This window comes from Amblyomma mixtum, chromosome 1 (genome assembly GCF_055824585.1).
Source record: "Amblyomma mixtum isolate Tamu chromosome 1, ASM5582458v1, whole genome shotgun sequence".
NCBI classification, from domain to species: domain Eukaryota; kingdom Metazoa; phylum Arthropoda; class Arachnida; order Ixodida; family Ixodidae; genus Amblyomma; species Amblyomma mixtum.
The window spans coordinates 103142509-103162060 of record NC_143012.1 but is presented as its reverse complement, the minus strand read 5'-3'; the positions used below and the strand labels follow the sequence as shown (position 1 = coordinate 103162060).

The 19552-nt window shown below is 47.9% G+C and overlaps 1 protein-coding gene across 1 annotated transcript in view; it reads right to left on the bottom strand.

The window, feature by feature from the left end:
- LOC149367371 (arrestin domain-containing protein 3-like) overlaps window positions 1-19552 on the bottom strand; it is a 277472-nt gene that overhangs the window by 256667 nt on the left and 1253 nt on the right. The window lies entirely within an intron of this gene.

The following is a 19552-nucleotide window of genomic DNA, read 5'->3' as shown; positions in this document are numbered from 1 at the left end:
TGTGTAGTGTGCGGTAAATCTATAAAAACAATTAAACACCTCCACTAGAATGTGTAGGTACGTAGCAGACAGGTCACATAAGGCTAGAAGTGTAGGATTAAAAATGTAAAGAAATTCGCGATTTTGTACACTTGACTTATAGCGCCGTTAAAGAAATATAAAGAAAAACAGTCGAGCATGGCGGCGCCTGCCACCACTCCATTTCAAAGGGGACGCTCCTGTCCGTCCGTCCGTCCATCCATCCAGCAAAAGCGCCTCAATGCAACAGTGACGCGCAAAGCCCGTAAGCAGTAGCACAGGTGGTTGAGACCCCCCTGTCCAGCTTATAAAAGCGGCCGATGGCGGATGCTCCGGATGCTTCATCCTTCTCTCAGTCACAACAACAACATGCTCCTGGAGCAGCGAACGCTGTATGCTTGAAGAACACAAGCGAGCAAAGGTCGTGGAACGTTCAGCAGGAAAGATTGCAGATTGCTTATGGGGAAATTAAGGACGCAGTAACTGCCTCACTTCTCGGCAGACACCTCAAGGACGCCATGTGGGAACGTAGGAAGGTGGGAGTGAAAGAAAAAAAAGAGAAAGGAGTGCAGTCTGCCGCGTTTCAATGGAGGCGAAACACAAGAGGCGCCCACGTGCTGTGAGATGTCAGTGCACGTTGAACATCCCCAGGTGGTCGAAATTATTCCGGAGACCTCCACTACGGCACCTCTTTCTCTGTTTCTTCTTCCACTCCTACCTTCCTCCCATCCCTTACGGCGCGGTTCAGGTGTCCGCCGAGATATGTGAGACAGATACTGCGCCATTTCCTTTCCTCAAAAAACCAATTTACCAATCTGCAGGGGTCTCGAATTTTGTCAATCACCTGGGGGTCCTACAGGCACTGACACCGCACAGCACATGGGCGCCTTTTGCGCTTCTCCGGTGTCTGTCTACTTATCTCGCCCTGTCCCAGTCGCGCTGTGTCTTAACCTGATGTCCATCAAAAGCCGGCCTCCACGGCTGGGTTTCAGCCCGAGTACTCCGGCTCAATAGCAGAGCGCCCTACTCACTGAGCCACCACGGTGAGTGAACTTCAGCAATCATCATCATCACCAGGATGACTACGGCCACTGCGGGACAAAAGCCTCTCTCAAATCTCTCCATCATTCCACCCTGTCCTGTGCCAGCTGCGGCCACACTGTATCCCCGAAAACTTCTTAATCTGATCCGCCCACCTAACCGCCCCTGCTACGCTTCTCTTTCTTGGAATCCACTTCGTTACCCTCAAGGACCAGCAGTTATCTTGCCCTCGAAGTATATGTCCTGCCCAAGCCCATTTCTTTTTCTTTATTTAAAACAGGATGTAATTAGCCCGTTGTTTGATCCCTGACCAACTGTGCCCTCTCGCTGTCTCTTAACGTTACGCCTATCATTTTTCTTTCCATAGCTCGCTGCGTAGTCCTTAACTCAAGCTGAACCCTCTTTGTTAGCCTCCACGTTTCTGCCCCATAGTTGAGTACCGGTAAGATACAGCTGTTGTGTACTTTTCTCTTGAGGGATACTGGTGAACTGCCATCCATGATCTGAGAGAACCTGCCATATGCGCTCCACCCCATTCTTATTTTTCTTGTTATTTGCCTCTCATGATATGCCTTTCATGAACTATACCTGCCCTGAGTAAAAGAATTCCCTTACCACTTCCAGCACCTCGCTACCAATTATAAACTGCTGCTCCTTTCCGCGACACTTTCGATTACTTGGATTTTCTGCTTGTTAATTTTTAGACCAACTTTGCTGCTCAGCCCGTTAACTCAGTGATGATGTTTTACCGTTCATCGCCTGAGGGACTAGATCTCGCAGTGTCCCTAAATTTCAGTAGTGACTTGAATGGTGTCTGACGGAAAGTTCTGCTAAGCTCGTTAGCATGTTTACTTTCCGTCTCTTACCGGGGCTGGACAGAAATTACAGCTACGCATGTTTTGCTCGTTCCTTTGTGCAAGACAATAACAGCATGATATTTAGCGAGCAGTACAACGCAGAGAGACACAAAGGTCCTCTTTTTAATGGTGCAGAAACTGAGGCAGACGGCGCGGCCTTAACGACTCGAGGAAAGGAGGAAAAAAACACCCTAGTCACCATCGCTTTCTCTGCTGAACATGACTGAAACGCCTTCCAGTCTGTCGGGTTTCCGAGAGCGCCTTGCGAGAGAAGCGACGATGCTGCGCGTACAACCGCAGATCACAAGCGAGACCAAGACAAACCCGCTCAAGAACAGAGGAGACAGCCGCCCCGCGAACCACCGGCAAAACTTGCCGGCGCACATTCTTCCATTTCCGGCGCGTTTGTTGCCGGAGACCGCAGTCCTCTGTGCGGGCTTCGCAGATCATTACGCTTGTACACGGCCCGCGCCGAAGCCGAGAAGAATGCAAGATGGATGCGCGCGCCCGCTGCGAAGATTTCCCCCCATTCTTTTAGCGCCGAGTACTGGAAGGCTCGCTGAGGAATCCTTTGTTCCCCATTTCAGAGCTCGGCCGCAACATGGTCATTTAGCTTCCCTTCGTCATTTACGAGTCAGCGTCGCTGGGGAGAAAGAATGTTTCCATCTGCGCTGTCGGCTTGGAAGAATCATTGATTTCTCTCGGCGCCATGATATTCGTCCTCCTGTGCAAACCCAGGACATATTGGCACCAGTGGCCAGAATTTGCACTCACAAACATGCACTCACTCCAACTGATCATTCCTATCACACAGATGCGTTTAAGCATTAATTTTTTCCTGTCGCCATCCGAGAATGGAACAAACTTGATGCCTAGATTACCCATTATTCGACCTTAACAACGTTCGCTGCAAGGTTCGAGGCCAGTATTGCGGCAGAGTAACGCTCTCAGTGATACACATGGGGCTCTGAGTATACATAATCCGTTTCCCATCCGTTCCTTCTTGTCCTCTTAGTCAGCGCATCACCTTTTGCGTAGTCATAGTTTGTCTTCCTGGGTTCGATTGTCCGCTATCCTTGAGTATTGATATTGTTTCCATCATATACGCATCTTGTCTTGAGCGCCAAGGGTTTTATGCGAAGCATATTTCTAGCGGTACACTACAGCCCTTCGCCGTGGTTACGCGCCGTGCACACCACGTGGTACAGTGACGTCACACCACGTGACATACCACGTGACACATGACGTCACGACAGAGGAAGACGGAGGCACACTACAGCCCTTCGCCGTGGTTATGCGCCGTGCACACCACGTGATACAGTGACGTCAGAGCACGTGACATACCACGTGACACATGACGTCACGACAGAGGAAGACGGAGGTACACTACAGCCCTTCGCCGTGGTTATGCGCCGTGCACACCACGTGGTACAGTGACGTCACACCACGTGACATACCACGTGACACATGACGTCACGACAGCGGAAGACGGAGGTACACTACAGCCCTTCGCCGTGGTTACACGCCGTGCACACCACGTGGTACAGTGACGTCACACCACGTGACACATGACGTCACGACAGAGGAAGACGGAGGTACACTACAGCCCTTCGCCGTGGTTACACGCCGTGCACACCACGTGGTACAGTGGCGTCACACCACGTGACATACCACGTGACACATGACGTCACGACAGAGGAAGATGAGGGTCTACCTCGCGCCGTCGCTGTGGTTGCACGCCGTGCAGACCACGTGGTACAGTGACGACACACCACGTGACATACCACGTGACACATGACGTCACGACAGATCGCCGTCACGCGCTGGGAGAGGGAGAACGATGCCATCGCACAGACACCAGAATGTCCTCGAGCGGCATTCCCGCGCATTTCGAACGCGCGTTCACACTCGGTGTAGGTGAAACGCTCGCTCCACCGGGCAGGCGGACGCGGCATCCATGGCAATCCAGGCGCCCACCCAATGCGCGTCTCGGGGTTAGTCGGCGTTCCGCTGTAGCCATGCCGTTGTCTTCCCCCACGACGAAGGCTTCTAGTGGTTGTATTAAAATGACCAAGTATTCAACCAAGGAAAGCCATGTATTACCAAGCCTAGCCATCAACATGCTTCGCTTGTGACCAGGGTTAACCAAGTTAAGCCTCAGCCATTTTTTTTTCTTTCATTTTTATTTTCGTTTCTACGTGCATGTCGTTCACTGTTAGCCGTGTTTGATCACTTCATACTGTTACAGGGTAGTTCCGCTTGGGATTGCAGAGAGCGGACACGGAGAACAGGGCTTTAAAACCACAGGCGTTTACTGCAGGCACCAGCCGACACTGCTCGACCGTCGTCTTCTTCACAAAAACTGAAGAGCTTCTTCTTCCTTCCTTATGCATGCACCGCCTAATGTACCGCCTAATGTAACAATATGATAACCTCGTCTACAGCCGATTGTACATCGTTTGTCCTCAGTCAGGCAAATGAACCACTGTTCTACCAGATTTATCTTGGCATGTGTTCTTGCCGCATTGTGAAATTTCCTTGTGTTGTGTGATGTAGTTCTTGCCTCGGTGTACCTGTTGTGTATGCCCACCTGCTAGGGCCCCGCAAAGGGGCCTTCAGTATTGAAAATAAATAAATAAATTTCACAGCGACAGTTGTTTCCAGGACGCACCGCCACACCCGGCTAAGTCTGTTTTTTTTTTTATTTACAAATACTGCTATCCCAGTTGGGACATTGCAGGAGTGGTACATAGGATGGAAAACAGATAAAACAGTAGGATAGTGCATAAACATAAACAAACAAACAAACATAAACATTTACATAAACAAAAGTGTGCTATTAATAAGAAAATACATGATTAGACAATTCTTGAGCAAAGCGGTCAACAGACATCTGACGTAATGTAATATCCAAATTATTCCATAGCTCCACTGTCGAAGGAAAAAATGAATATTTGAAAGAGTCCAAAAACGGCATAAACGGCACAATGTTAAGCGGGTTAGTACGGCGAGTGACACGTGCTGAAGAACTGGCGAAAGAAAAGAAAAGCGGGGCGTCAATATAAATGCATTTGTTGATGATCTTGTGAATAGTGATAAGGCGATCACATATGCGTCTGTGTTGAAGTGTGTCAAGTGATAAGGTGCGGGCATGAGCTGTGGGAGAGAACTGGCGGTCATAACGTTTATATATAAATCTTATTGCTTTATTCTGCACATTTTCTAGTTTAGTGATGTCTTTAGCGAAGTGCGGTGACCAGACTGCCGAGGCGTATTCAAGCACAGGCCTTACCAGAGATTTGTACGCCGTCAACTTACAGTTTTTAGTCGAATCCTTTAAGGTGCGTTTTAAAAATCCGAGTTTCTTCAGTGCCTTGGAGCAAGTTAAATCGACGTGTTTTGACCAATTTAAGTTAGAGCAAAAGGTTACTCCTAGGTACTTGAACTCGTTTACGTGCGTTAGTTGATGAGTGCTGTTAGTGTACGAAAAACGCAAAGGATTCTTCTTGTTAGTGAATGTCATCGACACAGTTTTACTGAAATTTATCTTCATCTGCCATGTGTTGCTCCAAGCACAGAATGAAGAAAACACATTATTTAAAATTAGCTGGTCGCATGCATTACTTATGTTTGAATACAGAACGCAGTCATCTGCATATAGACGAATTTTAACAGGTGTGTTAGCAGTTATCTGGACGACGTCATTAATGTAGATGAGAAATAGAAGTGGCCCTAGAACTGATCCCTGCGGGACGCCAGATGTTACAGAGACAGACGCTGATTGAGAGTGATTGAAGGTGACAAACTGGGATCTTAACCGTAAATAGTCCTTGATCAAGCCTAGTAGTGGAACGCCGTGAGTTCCTTTGAGAAAAGCGCCAAGTTTAGTAATGAGTTTACTATGAGAAACCAAATCGAAAGCTTTGGAGTAGTCAATAAAAATGGCGTCCAGCTGACCGCGGTTATTTAAGCATGATGCAATGTCGTGTGAGAATTCAATTAACTGCGTGAGTGTGGAGAACCCAGCCCGGAAACCATGCTGATTATTACAGAGAAGATTGTTGTTAGACAAGTACGACACAATATGTTTATGAATAATGTGCTCTAATACCTTGCAACAAGTACACAATAAGGAAATTGGTCTATAATTGGAGAGGCATTGTTTATTACCGGACTTAAATACTGGTACTACATTAGCTATTTTCCAGACTTGTGGAACGGTTTCGGATAGAAGGGACTTTCGGAAAATCACAGTCAGGTAGCGGGCACACCACTCAGGATACTTTTTTAGAAACATATTGGGTATACCATCGGCTCCAGCGCTTTTCGTCGCGTCAATTTGTAACAGTAGATTAAGAACTCCATTGTATGTTATATCCAACTTCGGGAAGGATGGCAATTCAGTGACTAAACTAAATGTTGGTGTAGTGCCATTGTCACTCTCAAATACCGATCTAAAGTAATTATTAAAAGCTTCGGAGATAACTGAAGGGTTAGAACATGGTTTATCATTAACAACGAGGTGTCGCTGCAAGTCATCTTTACTTTAGGGGTAGCTTAACTGTAAAGGAGTAGGTGCTTAGTTGATAGCCTGTCGGTGCTTACTAAATGCACAGAAATAGCTAAGGCGGAAAACATGCCACTGTATTTGTCTTTCCTGCACATAAGTGGTGCATACGACGACGAGCAGAGAACTCCTGGAACGTACTAAATGGTGAAGGTATCGGTCATGAGATCATTGATTTCCAGAAGGAAATATACAGAGATAATAAAGTTGAAATTACATTCGAAATAATAAGAAGTACTGCAACTGCCGAGGTACGCAAAGGATTAAGGCAAGGTTGACCTCTATCACCGCTGCTGTTCCTGCTCTATATCCTCCTGAGACCCTTGTATGGAAATGTGTCCAATATATCGGACATTAGTTACTAAGCCATTAGTCCTACACCAAAGCATTCATCTTCATGAAACCCAATTGTCCAATACGTTTGACAACTGGTGGTGCCATCTGTGCATCGTTTTTGAAACTAAATTTTTCACTTTCCCGCCAAAACACTTCGACAATGGCAGCGTTCAGTGGCGCGGCGTTCTACGCCACCTGCCGAAAACTAAGTATTGTTTCTGCCATTTTTGCCAATTCTCCGGGCATAAATTTGGTCTTGGTCCCAATGTCCAATACGTTGGACATTGGGACTCAACCCGGTCATTTTGACCATGCTTTTGAGATGGCTTTGGTGAGAACAGTAAATGAATGCGGCTGGTATTTAACGGCTCGGCGCGAGATATTGCCTTTTTTTTCTAGTTGGCTGGCCTCGCGTTTCTGATGAAACTGCAGAAGCAGTTTTGCAAAGAATTGCACAAGGCAACAAGTGGGACAATGGCCGATCGGACAGTGGCGATGGCATTACTGTCGATCCAAACTTCAGTGTAACACTTGAGGATAAATGCACGGACGAAACCAGCGATGACGACGGTCCCTGAATGGTAACCTCCAAGTTCATGTGGGCCACCCCCGAAATTTGGACCACCGGGCCTTCGAAATTTCACTTCGTCCGAAATTCACCACAACAGGTGTCCAATCTAATTTGAGTATGGCGAGCTCAATGGTGATGTCAAAATTTAGGTGGGCTACCCCCGAAATTTGGCTTACTGAACCCCCAAAATTTGACTTCGATCGACTTTGACAAAAAAATGCTTTCCAACCTAACTGAGTATGGCCAACTCAGTGGTAACCTCCAAATTTAGGTGGGCCACCTCTCAAAATTTGACTTCGACCGATTATCATAAAAATTGCTTTCCAACCTAATTTGGGTAGGGCCAACTCAATGGTGACCTCCATAGTTAGTCGCACAAGTTTCACAGCTATATCTCAAGTAATTTGTGGCATGCCCACTGGGTGGAAAACTACGACTAGAGTCCTGGTGTTCAATATATTGGAGACCGTGCTGAGCTGAAACAGTCAGTGCTGTTGGAAAAATATATCTCACTTTGCACCTTTGTACGACAGGTGCTCCGTCCTGTCGTCCTTCCTGTTCTTGTGTTTTGCTTTTGTGCTCTGAGTCCCGCAAGCATGGAATCAAATCAACTAGCCCATCAACATGTATTATATGTCAAAACTGGAAGAATGCAACAGCACAAGAAAACCAAGTTTCAAAATTTTCTAATCGGCATTGTAGTCGGAGTTATCAAACGCGAAATTATCCGAGCCAAACAACTCGACACCAGAAGAGACACGTGATATGCGCCCGTAAGGGAGTAGCACCATATCAGGCTTGGGGGCTCTCGAGCACGAAAAAAGTATGCCCACACTCTGAATGCCTGAGGCGCGTTTGAGAAGTAAACGCTAAGAATCACGGGAAAACCGTCCGGCAGCTAATTCGGGTTTCATTTTTCTTTTCCACTACTTTCTCGTTGCGTACCAACCACCGTGCATGCTAGCACCCTTAATCCACTAGTTTATTTGTGCTTACGACATCGCTTATTGTTCAGCATTATCGTAAGATCAGCGTGTGTGACGTGAGCTCAGTAATCGACAATACCGAAGGGTAAGAATGTTCGGTCGTTGTTGATATGACAGGCGCAGGCTGGATGTTGCGCATATAATGGTTCGGCCGTGAGGGTATAGGCAAATGACGAACAAATGTGTTGCAGTGGATTTCACGCACGTATGAACTAGTTTAAAGCTTCGGTCATTATATATTTGTTTTCATTCATTTGGCGCAGTACGAATTGTCGAAGCCTGTAGAGTTGAGCACAGGATGCATCTCTTTTCTTGGGTCGGAAATTGGCCCATTCATGGCACTCTGCGCAAAGCGCGTCTCAACACATCGCACTGCAAACTCTTAAGGAAGCCTCACACCATTTTTTATTATTTTGGTTGCATTTTGTTCGAAAGCGTGCCACGAGGTAGACTATAAGTCGAGGTCGCGTTGGTTTCGCGATGATGCAGTAGAACCAGTGGTGCTCCAGCATGAATAAATGGATAGAAGTAACGATATTAACAAATCTATTGCAAAGAAGCACGCGAGCAAGGCGGGGAAGTTGGAACCGGAGGTAGACGTTCTGCTTTGACTCCGGAAACGCACCCCACTGAATGCGGGAGACGCGCACCTATGTTCCTCGTGAGGTGCTCGCGACACGGCGTAGTCATGCCGACATGGAGCTGAGTTTCTTACTAGACCGGGAAAGGCAGTGAAGGCTGCCAGCAAAGCTTGTCGCTCCGATACAGTTATGTGCGCTGCGTCAGCGTAGTAATTTATCGCCGAAACACGGTAGCATTCCTTTGATGTGGAGGCTCTACGCACGGAGCGTTGCCTCCATGCCTAGGTTGACGATTTGACTTCGGCAGCACATCACACAAAGCGCCCAAGGAAAGCTGCTCGGTATTTGACTTTTACACGAATCCTCCCCGGCGTGGAGTGCGACTATACTGCTTCCAGCGCAACTCGTGCGTTGGGTTCGCTATCGGCTCGTTTTGCGCGCTGAAGTTGTCATTTTACCTCGAATCAATGTGTCAATTAAGAAACTTTATAAACTGTGTTTCCCTGTCATGTTGAGTGCCTCCTATCCGCCTTTTAATACTGTGCCCTCAAATCAAAAATTGAAAATTCAATTAGTAAAATTAAGAGCGAACTAAAGGCTGCTTACGAATACTCTGAAGGTGAAAGCATTAGTTTATTATCGTGAGCGTTCTACTTCGACGCAGGTTGCGCACTGAGAAGGTGAAAAAATATTCACCTCCGACCGCTGATTCCCCAAACGGTGAATCCACAGAGATCCGAGTGAAACACTCCAGCACTCGGTTCTAATACGTGTCCCAAGCTAGCCTCCAACCTCAATAAATTATCGCTTCCTCGGCTGACGGCGCTTGTGGAGTTCTCTGCTCACTTGTGCGGAACAGCACGTTCGGCTGGGACGAGCACGACATGCGTGCGCGGCACCGCGCCACCTTGGAGACCGACGGTGGAGAGCGGTGCCATCCCATCGTGCAGCGCGCGCGAGCAGACGACGTGGGCAGACGGCGCTGTCCACGCATGGTATTTCTCTCTACAGTGGTAGATAGGAATCTTCGACGAAAAGGAAAAATGGATGAAGCCTCTCAAGTCGGCATATTATAAAGAAATGTTGAATGTGACAGGTGTTGCGATGCATTTATCTACGCTGGACTCACGTAACCTTCGGCCAACAAGCCATACGTTCTGCCTTAATGAGAAAAATTAAAGGTATGTTTACACATTTTTGTCCTGCTAGTTCCACCTTAGCTCATGCAGCCGACGGCATACGCGCACTACATAACATCATGATTTTTGCGAATGTGTATATACACGTTAAAGGAGTTGAAGTATATCAATAAAGGGACAACGTGCTGGATTGAGATCGGATTGAGAATCGTCTGCAGACATTGTCGACAGTCACTGTAGTTGAATCTGTACACTTGTTAATCGAAACCGCCAATATAATGTCTTGGTGTAGTGTATGACAATTGAGCGGACATAGTGGCAGCGCTAAAAAACAGGGACGAGGGTAGATGAAGACAACACAGGCGCTAGCATCAACTGACTTTATTCTGAAAAAGAACCACGAATTTATAGGTGTTAATCAGGAGCATAAATTCAACAATCGAATCGCATGCGTGACGGCACTTCCCGATAAAGGAACTTCAAATCTTTAGTACACAGATAAACATTTGGTTTGCTTACACACGATTGCCTTTAAGATAAGATAAGATAAGATAAGATAAGAAAGGCTTCGAAAACTTACCGCTCCTTCTGGTCTGCATTTACAGATATCACACGTGTCTGCTTAAACAAAGGGGTACACGTTTTTTCATCATGCTTACACCGTTTGCAGTGTGCCGCCAAGTGTCCAGGGCCTGTCTTCGTCTACCCTCGTCCCTGTTTTTTAGCGCTGCCACTATGTCTTCTCAATCCAAACACCAACTAGCCCAGCTTTCTGCTTTAAGTGCATGACAAACCTGCACCACCATAATCACAGCATTTCGCGAACATGCGCGTGGGTCCCGCGCGTTGCGCACCATTTCTGGAAGCGTGTGGTTCAAGTACGCTCCCGCGCGCTGTTACTGAAGAGCTTGTTATTCGAACAAATTTCTAACTGCAGTCGTCAGCGTCGGCCGCTCGTAAGAATCATCATCATCATCTTAATTATAAGCAACAAAAAGTCTTTCAACTGTCTTCAGCCACGACCATAATGCCCACCATGCCACGCAATCTATCTGCATAGTCCGTGTTGTCGTATCTGTTGGGCCTTTTCAAAGAAAAATTTGCACGGAATAAAAATTGATCACCCGATACGCAGAGGTGGTTGTTATCATAAAAGTTCTTCTGCGTCCTCGTTCCGGCCCCACTCGTTCTCTCTAGCTGCATTTATCTTCGTTTCCTCCCACACCTAGCGACGACCAAATGCTTTCTTTTTCTTTGCTGATTTAAATTTTCCTTTCTCTGGTCAACTCGCGTTCGTACTCCACTCGAAGCTCCCGTCTTTCTTGCTCCTGACGCCATCCCTGTTAGAACTAATGGCAAGGGCAACAGAAACGATACCCAAAACTCGAGTTGTTAGCAGCGCTTTGTCCTCTCCAATTCATATATTTTGTCCTTCTCATTCGGCGCAAACATTCCGGCGGAACTGTGTACAACGTAGCCTGAAAGAGTATCATCGCATCCCTTTAACGCGTGCTGCTCTGTCCTTGCTTTAATTCCAAGCGTTTCGTTAGCCCCCGATCTTCGGCGCCATAGGTGAACAGAGCTCTTGGTAGGTAGGCAGGTTAACTTTAATGATTAAAATCGGGGGAATATTTCTTGAGGCTTGTCAGTTGGGTCCTCATTCTAGTGCTCCACGGGCTTGAGCTGTCAGGCGGACCTGTTTTATGAGGGCTTTGGTCCCCGATAAGATCGCTGGTCAGCATCGCCTCTAAATTGGTTTTTTGAGGAAACAAAATGACGCGGTATCTGTCACACATATCTCGGCGGACACCTGAACCGCGCCGTAAGGAAGGGATGAAGGTGGGAGTGAAAGAAGAAAAAGAGAAACAGGTGCCGTAGTGGAGGTCTCCGGAACAGTTTCAACCACCTGGGAATCTTTAACGTGCACTGACATCGCACAGCACACGGGTGCCTCTTGCGTTTCGCCTCCATGAAACGCGGCCGCCGCGGTCGGGTTCGTATCTGGGTACTCCGGCTCGGTAGACGAGCGCCTTATGCTGAATTCCAATGGCAGATCGAGACCGCTCCGTGGGATCGCGTACGGAGCGCGTCGGAGCGCGTAGCTTCGCCACCTCCCATTTTACCATTGGAATACGAGTGCGCCCTCGGGAGCGCAACGCCAGCGCCGCAGCGGCGAGCCGCGAAACTAGGCGCGCCGCCGGAGCGGACACCGTGCTAGCTTCGTTGGCTTCGTGTTCAAGTGCGATAGGAGTTGCGCGAGGCGCTATCTCCGCGTTGACAGACGCCGTCTCGGCGAAACAAAAAGGAGGTAGTACGAAGGCCGTAATGTAAAACCAAAGCGTATGTATAATGTACAGGATGGTCCACTCTCCGTGAACACGCGAGTATGCGGCCGCGGTCTTCGGAGAGCCGGTGAGCCTGTCCCTACCGTTCACGAAAGAAGTGGCGGACGACGCGCAGGCAAGTCGCTCGCTGCTCGATTTTCCAGCCTTGCGACTGCGAAACGCAAGCCGCTGAGCCAATCAGCGAGACAGTCGAGCTTTCGGCAACGACGCCGCCCGCGGACACGCCGAGCGACGAACTGCGCTGCCGCCCGGCCGTTTCTCCCTGGCTGCCGTAGTCGTCGCTAAGCCTAACTGTTTTTCATCGATGCCGCAGCTGAGGGCGCTTCGGAACTGGCCAGCGCTGTAGTAAAGGTGCTACCAGCGTCACCGTTTTACTGTGTTCCTCGTCTCATAATAAAATAAAGACATGATCGATTTCTGCGACGCCTCCAACAGCGGAGCTAGCAAACAGCAGGCCAGCCGCACTGGCCATCGGGAAGAAATTTGCTTGTATCGCAGTTATCACTTCTACCAGCAACTCGGTATTGGCCAACGATCCTCAAAAATGATTAATTTTTTACATTCATCTACTCCAGGGCTTGTTATGAACGCGAACAAAGAATATTAGCGCATTTTTCTGACGCCGGCGGCAGGCATACAGGTCGGCAGCTTCACACTCGCTGTCCGTTTCAGACGAATCTTCACTGCTGGACTCTGAGCTTTCAGTGCCCGAGTCGGAACTGTCACTTCCATGAGGCAAAATTAGTGCCGCACGGCTCGAAACAAGATCATTGCCGTCCACTGTTGACTGGAAAGTGCCCGGCTGTCCTGGCTCGCCACGTAGCGACGACAGGAACGAAGCGGCTGCTGCTGGTCGCGACAGGAAGCAGACGCGGGGGAAAAGAAAACGTCACGCGAGGTTCCGGTCAAATCCGCCGATTTCGGCGGATCAAGTTTTGCTGCTCCACGGAGCGATCCGGGATTTACGCCTGATCCCGATCTGCCATTGGAATATACAACTCGCGCTCCCATTTTACCATTGGAATACGACTGATCCAAAACGAGCAGAAAAACTTGATCCCGATCTGCCATTGGAATTCAGCATTAGCCACTGAACCACTTCGGTGGGTGCAGCATCGCCTCTCACCGCTCGAATGAGGTGCACTGCGTCTGCACGTGGTTCCGTTCGCCCCGCAGTGCGACCACTGATGACGAAGTTTGCGCTAGGCACGACGTTTTGTGCACGGACTGGTCACGTGATCTTGTACGCACGGCACATCGGGGGAAGAACTTCGTTTCAACAGCTAGAGCTATAACACCCTCCTGAATCGCGCAACCTTTCCCATCCCCATGATGCCCCTTTTTTTTTTTCTCTGTAACTGTGGCTTTGTTGCACAAACAAATACAGTGCAGAGAAGCCAGCTTGCAGTTTTAACAAATGTCGATGCGAGAACACAACGCAATTTTCTGCGTTTCGCGTCGATGTGCCCCACCGCAGATGTGTTTCCGATTTTTCGTCCACGCCACTGTTATGTGTGTTTATTGAAACGCAAATATTATTCATCTTCAAATTACGCACCGATATTGAAAGCGCTGTGTATGCAATCGCCGGGACTGCTCTACATGGAGGATATTCTAAGGGCGATAAACGAGCTATCCAAACACCACTTGGGAATACTAACACGGCTGTAGCAACACGATCCAACTCGCAAACACTGACAATTTACGAAAACAAAGGAGGGAAAAAATCACAGGGTACGGAAGGAAAACGAAAATTTTCTGGTTAGATATGCCAAACGTAATAAAGCTGCGCACACGCAGGTTCAGACGTGAAGCTCGGCTGGCCGACCGCGTACATTTGCAGGCATAGTTGCAATCACATTGGGCGACATCGATGGAGAACGTGCCAGCCTGAATCCGCTTGATTAAACACGAAACGTTAGTGTAATTTCCAATTTACTTTTTTGTCGTTGGAGCCCAAAATCTGGGAGAAATGCGGCAATAAATGACAGCCATTTATTATTACTCACTTCAGGCTTCCTAGCGGCCATATTGAGTAAAGCTTCAATTTGGGCGAGTTGGTAAGTATTCATCTTAGGGGGAACAGCGCCTGTTTTCTGTGTGTCGCGCCTTTGTTGCGCTGTTCCCCATAAAATGAATTCCTAGCGGTTCACACAACTTAAAAGATCACCCTGAGAAAACTGAGTGCAGCCTGTATGAATGGCTACCAGCTCGGCTGCTGGGATATGGCGAGAGCTGGATCCTATCTCAAGTTAATGGTGTAAGAATGCACGTGCAGCAATGCTCGTCGTTACAAGGGCATCAGTTAAAGAGCGTTCAAAATAGCCGCACTTACTTCGTGACCGGGCGCATACGTAGAAGCCGCTCTTTTCAAATAGCCAGTAAGGTGCCATGCTGTAAAGCTGCAGTCTACTGAAATGACCGCAGTGCTCCATTCATCTGAGAGCGTTCCTCGCCGCTCCTCGATACTTGAACAGAGGTGAACTCCAAGCAGTCTGTCCACGGGCAAAGTGACCTCATCCATATTATGTACGGTGATAATAGCTCATTTTATTTACGGTGATAATAGCAACCTACTCATCGGTGACATTTAGGCATTTATGAGCTAATCGACTTCCAGACACTGCAGTAGAGCTCCGCGACGAAAGGCTGCGCATCGTGGAGACGGAAGGAGTACCGGCTTGACGCCCACGACAGAAGTGGAGCCACATCACTTCGAGCAGTCTTCTCACATTCAGGAGCGAGCCGCAATGAATAAATTGCTTCCAAGCAGCACCGCTCTCCGGCAGACTGCAGCCCGGGGATGCGTACAGACGCAAGCGAACGGAAAAAACTAATATGCGGAACTGATGTAACACCACTGGACAGTACATCATCATCATCATCAGCCTGACTACGCCCACAGCAGGGCAAAGGCCCCTCTCCCATGTCTCTCCAATTAACCCTGTCCTTCGCCAGTTGCGGCCACCGCATCCCCGCATATTTCTCAATCTCATCCGCCCGCCTAACTTTCTGCCGGGCCCTGCTACGTTTGCTTTCTCTTGGAATCCACTCCGTTACCCTTAAAAAGGACCAGCGGTTATCCTGCCTTCGCATTACATGCCCTGCCCAAGCCCCCTCCCTGCTCTTGATTTCTACTAGGATGTCATTAACTGGACAGTACAGGCCAGGTCATTTACACAGAGAAACAAATTTGCTCCCAAAGGAATATTTACCACCTTTGAACGCAAACCTGTGGCGAGGAATCATTGCCTCAGTTGATGAAAAAGCATTCAGCGGGAGAGAGAGAATGAATCTGTGAACCACCGCCTAGCTGACAGGCAAACTGTGCACAACTTGTGGCAAGAGAAAAATGAACGCCGATGCAGGGTGTGGTTGACGCATGTACAGCGAACAAAATTCATGCTGCTGTCAAGCACCGTGGTCGCTTTCTGCGCAGCTCGTTGCGGCGCGTGTTCTGTTTCCCGCTTGCGCGCAGTGGTCACGTGACCGTGTAACGACGTCGCCCTCTCTCAGGCAATGGGATTTTCGTTCCGACGCCGCGAGCTTTTCTCGCGAACGCGACTTCTAACGCTTCGGCTTACAAAAGCGATGTCCCAACTTTGCGCTGTTGATGTACAATCGATGTAACTAAGAGGCTTCCTGTGATGCGTCTGAAACAACGCAGCGTCGGACCCTTTGCTGGAATAAGATAGCCGCTCTGCATCACATTACAATGCTGAATATTATATAACATAAGCAAGATTATTACTTATCTTCACGAAAAAAATGAGAATTATCCCCATTTTAAGACCAGATACTCAAGCCTAGGTTACTGGCGCGTTGGAAGTTTGTTTTGTCGTGTGCGAGCATTTACCGAAGAAAGACGACTTCTGGGCATAAGCTGGGCATCTTGAGCATTCTGAAACAGCGCAACAAAGACACGGACAACAGGAAGAGACGTACAAACAGGCGCTGCTGTTTGTACGTCTCTTCCTGTTGTCCGTGGACTTTTTGCGCTGTTTTAGAACGAACAACCACCAACTCGCCCAAGCCTCTACCTTAGCATCTTCAGCAGCTGGGTAAAAATCATTTCATAATATATGTATAAATATAATTTCTAAAAAGCAATGCTCCTCGTCGATGTTGTACCCACGCACATTGAGCTGCTGATCTTCCCGGGTGAAAAGCAAGCATCATGGGTCCACAAAGAAAACGATGTCGTAGCTGTTTCAGTCAAGGCGTCTCTGCACGCTCGAGTTTTTCCATGGGTTTTTTTTTTCTAACACCTGTGAAAGAACAACACGGGTGCCGAGCTTGCATATCGTATCTTCTTTCCTGTTCATGGCTACACCGCGGACTAGTGATGCCTGTGGGTGAGGCGTCTGTATGCAGGTTGTAAAGGTCTCGCTAAAGAACGCGGGTGGTATACTGGTTTATTCCGCGGGTGGTTTCCTCTTGAATGTCCGAAGAAGGAATCCAAAACTGACATTTTTGCGACTCAGAACATCGCCACGAGTATTTAAACGTGCCGAACTGGAATACTTATCATATCAGAGTGAAAGCGTTTAACGCTTTTCCATAAACTTTATCGCTATCCATCGCTTCGTCACGATATTTTTCAGTCATCTCATGTCATCTTCCCAAGACGCGATCTTTCTTTCAAAGTTAAATGCGTACAGTGTCATTCATCGTCTTTTACCAACTCGTTCATTCCTGGTACAATCGCTGAGTGGAATAGTTTGCAGTCGAACATCGCTACAGAAACTGACAAAAAAATTCCAAGAACTCAATCACTTTGAACGAAATGCGCTGTGACTAATTAATTTTTTTTCGTTTTTCTTCCTTTTGCGTTATGACTAATGTTCTAACAATTGTTTTTATCATTGCACTTGTTCTTAAAGTGTAACGCGTTTATATAAATTTGTATCACCCCATCTCCCACCCCCCCCTCAATGTAATACCACCCTAGCTAGGGCATTTAGGGGCAATGTGAATAAATAAATAAATATGACCCTGCGCCCTCAGAACGATAAAATCAGTTTCTACTTCAGGAATTCTGTGCCTGTGCGCTTTGAACCGGGATCACTTCCGGGTGAAAGCTTTTTAGCCTGCTGCATCTGCAGCATATCTGGCTGGGCGAGTGCCGCTGTGTCCTAAACGTAAACTGCGGACAGAGGTGGGCAGCAAAGAAAAGTACTCAACTAGGTTGCACACGTGTTCCGGCAAGAAAAGTGGCTTTTAAAGACTGCGGACGAAAGAAGTGCCAAGTTGTGCGCGGCGCAGTGGTTCTCTCGTTTCTCCTCAAGGCCAGCGCAAAACAGACAAACGACCAACGAAAGAGCAGACGACGCGGGCGCTGAATAACAACTTGAGGTTTAATGGAAAACTCAGGAAATAAATAAGGTGAAAACGCGCGAAAAAAGAAGCAACAAGGATTACACTGCAGAGGAAAGTCACTCATCAAGGAACGCTATCTCGCATCCGTATCTGCATCCCGTATCTGCACGGTGTCTCGCATCATCTAACAAAAAATCGCAGCGCGACACAATGTCCAGACGGTGTTCTCCGTCGATCATAAAATTTGGAGTGTGCTGCAGTTAACAAGAAGCTGGAACCAACCTCTTCCAGAAAGGATGTTCAACTTACGTTCGAAGAAAGTGCACTGTGTCGCATGCAGACAAGTTCATTAACTCTAAAGAAAGGCCTGGGGTATAGGGTTCCTTTGTCATGCGGAAATATACATTATTGTCAAACGGCTAGGTGCATAAACGTCGGGTTGAAAGAGTACGAAAATTCGTTTGAAACGAAACAAAAACACCTTCTTCTAATATCGTACTGCACTGCCGCGAATGCAAAGAACATGATCATCCCTCTATGCCGGACTTGCGTGATAGGTCGTTAGCATAAAAGAGCAGTAACCAGATAGGCAGGGAAAATTTTTAAGCGTATTTCATCGCGAACAACTCGGACACGTGTGTGACAAAACCTTCTGTCGCTCTACACGGAAAAGAAATAGGGTTTCTTGATAAGTGTCTTTCCTCTGCAGTGTAACCCTTGATGCTTTTAGTGTTTTGTTTCGTTTTTCGCACGTTTTCACCTTATTTATTTCCCGAGTTTTCCATCAAACCTTCAGTTGTATAGTCAGCGCCCGTGGCGTCTTCTTTTTCGTTGGTCCTGTGTCTGTTTAGCGCTGGTCTTCAAGATGAACTACTTCCCACTCGCCCAATGCAGCGTGCTGTTAAATTGTATCTCTCGTTTTGTCCGTCGTGTCCCGGGCGCAGTATCTCACTGCTCGCCCTTCGACAGCTGCCGCACGAGAAGGGCGCAAGAATGCGGCTCGCTTGAAGGCTATCGGCGATGCTTCTCAGTAGAGCAGAACGTTGGGCCAGTTGGTGTAGCGACATATTCAGGAAAACTTTGCGCAGAATAACACAGGACGGGAGGGAGAGACACCCCACACACACGAGCGCAAACTTGCAACTGTATTCTCGGAAACTGTACATCGCCTTAAAAAGCAGAAAGGGCGCAAGCGTACAATAGCCAGTGCAACACGTGTGGGAGCACATTGGTACAGCAAATATAGCATCAGTGGTAGGCACACGACAATTCAGACTCAGCGGAAATGCCCAGAAAGCAGGAACACGAAAGCGGGTTATCGGTTGTGAAGAAAATCAAGTTCTTTTTTTAGAAGGGCTACCGATATGACTTACTCACGCAGCCTTGCGTAGTAGATATCTCGGAGGCCTCTACAATTTCCCGGGCCACCCTATCGGTTTCTTCTTCTTATACCTGTCGATGTACTGTTTGCATTTAAGGCAGTGCAATGAAAGGTTCGGGCCTCCATTTGAGCCCAATGAATTGGCATGCTCTCTGAGCCTGTCATTTAGACAGCGCTTCGTTAGACAGTTGCTTGGCGCTCGTGTGTGTGTACGTGTTTCTCCCTCAATCTTGTGTTATTCTGCGGCAACGTTTTCTTGAATATGGCGATGCTTCTGCAACGTGTTCGCCGGAAATGGGCGCCATATGGAGTACTCTAAAGGAACACAAATGTGGCGCTAACTGTCCTGACTTACCGCACTCATTAGACCCAAACGAGCGCCAGCTGCTGTCGACCTTAGCACTACCTGCG